Here is a 6000-nt window from a genome sequence, read left to right as displayed (position 1 = left end):
ATATGGGCTGAATTAATCAATTGTATTGTCCATATGTACTCTTGATAAAGGTACAATTGTAAGGTAATATAGCAGTAGAACCTAACGTTCTAAAGTTTTTTTGGCAGGCATGTTGAGTTCGAAGATGGATCATACCGCACAATTTTGTGACATAGCACCTAGATATGTTATAAACCCATCTTCCGATTTGTTTTAACAAGTTTTTCGCAGTCTAAAATTTTCATAAGATTTGTCAGAAATTTTCAATTCGAAGATGGATCATACCGCACAATTTTGTGACATAGCACCTACATATAAACCCATCTTCCGATTTGTTTTAACAAGTTATTCCCAGTCTAAAATTTTCATAAGATTTGTCAGAAATTTTTAATTTAGAGTTATTTGATATCCATAAATAAATGCGTCGGCCCACTATACTCGTACATCCGATGTCCTTGGAAGCTGTAATTTTAAATCAAACCTTTGCCAACGTGCCATCTGAGCGGGTCTTTTGAGAGAATGTTTGTTTCATCAAAGCCACTCGAAATTCTTTACATTAAATTAATGTCCATGACTGATAGACCATGTATAAATCGATATATAGCAATTCCTGCTAGACAGTTACGAAGCCTAATTATTTTTTGTTTTTATAAATACATATGTTATTCTGGTGATTCTTGTTATCTACACATATTTTGATGTGGCCTCTATATAGTCTTGTGTCGTATTTTAATTTATTGGCCTGACATTAAAATGTAGAATTCTTTACATCCCTAAAATGTTGAGGTTTGTCGTCGAGTCGTATCAAAATTTAAAATTAGAGTTATGTTGGACATAGATCGGTCTATTTTTGGAACACTGCACATTAAAATTAGTATTGGAATACTGTTAAACTGAGATTTAGGTACACCACCTGGAGTCGACTATAACCTTTAACCGGTGAGGTGAAATTTTTTTGCGTAATTTGCGACGTATGGTAAATTTTACCCCCTCTTTTACATTAATATTTTTTCTGTAAAAAAATGGTTTTTTTTGTATCATTATTATATTTGTTGATTAGTAAACATTGTATTTAACGAAAATAAAACAATATTTCGAAATATTATATGTTCTTTCAATGATTAACATATACTTTATTTCACACGTCTTTTTTAAAATATATGTAAACGAGTGTTCGAGGTGGTAAATTTTACCACCACGTACCCAGTTAAAGGATAATAAGAAATGCTGGAGTCGGAGTCGAGCAAAATTGACTCGACTCCACAGCCCTGGTCACGACCAAAGATTATAAATTGTAGGAAGATAGGAAATTAGCTACTGAGGAGATCGAACCATTTACCAGATTAGTTTAATACTCGAACCAAACGCGTATACGACAAGTATTGACATAGCATTAAAATGCAAATAAAAACAAACTAAGTGCACGAAATAAATTTCCATAAAGGGGAAAATGTAATTTTTTTGTTGTTGCCTAAAATTTAACATTGTTTCATTAAGAAAATTAAATTTTTCATTTAAAAAATAAAAACGACAAACAACTAAACGATTACAAACATGTATTGAACTAATATGGCAAATGCAACATTTGGTATGACGCAAGCCAATTTCCTATCTTCCTCAAATCTATAATCTTTGGATGCAATGCTCTAGCATTCACTATTGTAGTTTATACACAATTCTGTAATAGAAAACCGATGGTTGTTGTCAGCGTTGCCATTTTGGTCCGATCGGACCAAAATTGTTCCAAAAGATTTCTAATTTTTAAATTTGGTCCGATGGTCGGACCAACCGGAATTTAGCCCATTTTGGTAAAATTTATAAATTTTTTGAAGTATTTAAAATTTGTATCACATATTCAATAGTGTCTATGCACTGAAAATAATATTCGCGTGAGGTCGAATACTCATTTCTCTGATATAAAATTTGTTTCCTAGTCCAAAAGTCGGAGGTATTTTTAATATTTTATTTTAAAGTCATTTCTTACTTGAAACATAAAATAATTTTCACTTGTAAAGGGTGATCGGTGAAATCGTTTATTTAAAAATTCAAATTAAATTTCTTTTTCAAGTTCAATTAGTATAAAATTCAGGAAAAATATTCAGTTAGGCTTTCGCTTTTCCAAATCCGAATTGCCGGGCCTCACGCTTGACACCTGCCATCAGATTTTGTACAGCCACCTGGTCCACCTTCTTCGCCGCAGAAAGCCAGTTTGCCGTGAACTGCTGCTCGTCCTTAGCAGTTTTTTGGTCTTCTTTAGGTTCCGCTTGACAATAGCCCAGTATTTCTCAATTGGGCGGAGCTCTGGCGTGTTGGGAGGGTTCTTGTCCTTGGGAACCACCTGCACGTTGTTGGCGGCGTACCACTCCATGGCCTTTTTACCGTAATGGCAAGATGCCAAAACCCGCCAAAACAGTACGGAACAACCGTGTTTCTTCAGGAAAGGCAGCAGACGTTTATTCAAACACTCTTTCACGTAAATTTCTTGGTTGACAGTCCCGGAAGCTATGAAAATGCTGCTTTTCAAGCCACAGGTACAGATGGCTTGCCAAACCAGATATTTCTTTGTGAACTTTGACAGTTTTATGTGCTTGAAAATATCTGCTACCTTTCCCCTTCGTTTTGCCGTATAAAACTCCTGTCCCAGAAGCTGCTTGTAGTCGGCTTTGACGTAGGTTTCGTCGTCCATTACCACGCAGTCAAACTTCGTCAGCATCGTCGTGTACAGCCTCCGGGATGCGCTTTGGCCGTCGTATTTTGTTTATCATCGCGATTTGGAGTCACTACCTTCTTGTAAGTCGCTAGAGGTTAGGGTTTCGCTTGAAACTACCGGCAACTCTCTTTGTCGTCTCAGCGGCTTCCGGTTTTCGATTTCCCCCCGATCCAGACTTCCTGGCTGTCGACAAACGTTCCCCAAACACTTTAATTACATTTGTTACGGTTGATTTGGCAACTTTTAGCGATTTTGCCAGCTTTGCGTGCGAGTAGCTCGGATTTTCGCGATGCGCGAGCAAAATTTTGATACGCTGCTCTTCTTGCTTGGACGGCATTTTGACAAATCAAAATAGGAGCAACATTCTACACACACACACCTTCAAAATGAGGGGTGTTCAGTTTAAATGCAAAATTGAAAGAAATACGTCAAGTTTATATTGACCAAATTTTGACCGTATCACCCTTTAATCGAGTCTGAATTTGGAAATTTTAATAGTCGTTCGGACGTTTTTAATGGACTTTGATAGCCCATGAAGAAAATATTTGGAATAATGAATAAAATTTGTTTCCTAGAATCACGTACGCAAAACTCAAATTTAGAAGTGATTATAACGTAAATGTGTCCTTGCGTGTATTCTCCGCTTCTTTGGCTCAGCATCAATACCAACATCATTAGTGTAAAGACAAAATCTTTGGAACCAACCGTCAATGCTTTTTTCAGTGTGGGATTAGATAACATTTCAATCACAGAAAATCAAATGAAAATTTCGTGTTTTAGGTCTTGGGCAAGGTTTTATATCTTTTTGGACAATTTTAGCCCATATACTCGAATGTGCGCAAAAAGTAGAATAGTAGGATTGAGCTATATAAGAATATGGGCCGCATAAAATTATGGGTGGATGAAAATTCGGCAAATTGGATGAAAATTCGGAAATCTATTGTATTCTCCCAAGAAGTAAAATTGGGAGATTGTTCTTCATGGGGCAATGTCAAATGCCACCGTGGTGCAATGGTTATCATGCCCGCCTTGCATACACAAGGTCGTGGGTTCGATTCCTGCTACGACCGAACACCAAAAAGTTTTTCAGCGGTGGATTATCTCACCTCAGTAATGCTGGTGACATTTCTGAGGGTTTCAAAGCTTCTCTAAGTGGTTTCACTGGAATGTGGAACGCCGTTCGGACTCGGCTATAAAAAGGAGGTCCCTTGTCATTGAGCCTAACATGGAATCGGGCAGCACTCGGTGATAAGAGAGAAGTTCACCACTGTGGTATCACAATGGACACAAGTCTAAGTGAGCCTGATACATCGGGCTGCCACATAACCTAACCTAACCTAATGCCAATATAAACCAAAGGCGTGACTGTTTTGTCTTTAACTATCTCTAAGCCGAAAATTTAAATCAACTTTTGTGATATTGAATTTCGATTTTTGATGTCATCTACAAATTGACTTTAAAATTCGACCTTTTCAAATAGTCTATTTTTAACATTTTAAAAAAGTTGAAAAGTCAACGTTTTGATTCCTATGACAACCGCTAAATTATATCATTCCTTTCTGGTTTACTTAACATTTTTTAATAAAATCATTATGTACAATAATATAATACTTTTTAATGCATTTTCTTCGAAATTGGAAATTTCGCAGCAAAAACAAAAAAAAAACAAAATAGGGAATTTCTTCTATAGGCACAACTTTAAAAGTACTTCTAAAAATGTTCTCCCAAATGTTCTTTATTTCAACTACACCCATAGAACAATTATTACCATACGGGCTCAAATCGATGCCGTACGTTATTGATAGTTAGCCAACCCCGTATGGTACAATATCAATACCGAACGGTACAGGCGGTACCCAAAGCATGAAAGTACCATACGGTATTATGAAAATACCAAAATGGTATTAAAAATAATACCTAAGCGGTATTAATATTTATACCATTAAGTTATAGATGTATAAACAGTGTGGTATTACCACATAATACCAAAACGGTATTGGATTTAATACAAACCCGGTATTTATATTTATAACACATATTAGTTCAATAAAACACACGTAACACTGACTTTTCCTTTAATACATTTATGAAATACATAGTACATACACTTCACCACCTTTTTCATGCAAAATTCTTTGACTTTTATGTCCCATCACAGGCCCTGCATGCCCAAGATGTCTGTTGTGAGATTTGGAAAGTTTTGTATGTCTCTTACGTATCTAATGAGAGAATGGTTCCGAATTAGTAAACATTAATAGTATTAAAACATTTTTTACTTACGAATACCTCGCTATATCCACAAATTTATTTTTTTCAGTCATCATGTTTTCCAAGAAATATTGCAATTAACGCGTCTATTTACTTTATTTGAACAAACTAAACTACTAAGGCGATAACTTAGTTTTTAGCAACGGCGACATATCATAGGCTACAGGTATGTGATAGTTAATACCATAATAATACCGAATGTAAACGATTTGATAGAAAGTGGTATCAAAATTAGAAGGTAACGTGAACCAATCAATTAATACCAAATGGTAATGGCCACGTACCGCCTTTTTGCTACCAGTGTACACAGGAAGTTCTTTTTTCATAACTCGGACAATTTTTTCATATTTTTAATAGGTTATTTTATCTTTTAAAAACTGAGTAATACAATTTCAGCAAAAAATGGAAGTTGTTTCACAAACATTACTCTTTAAGAGCATCCCGGGATCCTCCATCAATTTTTTTCCCTTCCTATGCAGTTCTTTTGGACTAGTCTTAGCAAATACGCTATTAGGCGGTTTAAAGTGAAAATTTTTTTGGACAATTAAATGTCGCAAAAAATAATGGAAATCAACAAAAAAGTAAAAAACTAATGAAAATTTAACCCCCGCGGGGATTTGAACCTGTGTCTATTGAGGTTTTCACTTCCATGGAAGTTTTGCAATGCATTTTTATTGAGGTTAATTGGAAACAATATATTTCTACAAAACTATATGCCGAAAATTACAAAATGAAAACGATGTTCCACATAACAACCAATCTTTTGAAAAATATTTGATAACAAAATTTGCCGCTGATGAGATTTGAACATATATTCCTTATTTTTTCATTTATACTAATAAACAATATCTCGAGAAGTAGTTAGTGTCATATTACGATCATATCATAAACATTTGAATCTACGCTTCGTGTGCAAAGCGTTTTGTTATGGTGCCAACAGACCCAGGTTCAAATAGTAAAAATGAGATAATAAGTATATCAAGTGTAATAAAAAATGTTGATAAAAGTAAATATTGAAATTGGCGAAAAAAATGTTTTTGTTT

Source organism: Haematobia irritans, chromosome 4 (assembly GCF_050003625.1).
Source record: "Haematobia irritans isolate KBUSLIRL chromosome 4, ASM5000362v1, whole genome shotgun sequence".
Taxonomy (NCBI): domain Eukaryota; kingdom Metazoa; phylum Arthropoda; class Insecta; order Diptera; family Muscidae; genus Haematobia; species Haematobia irritans.
Note: the sequence above shows the minus strand (reverse complement) of the source record.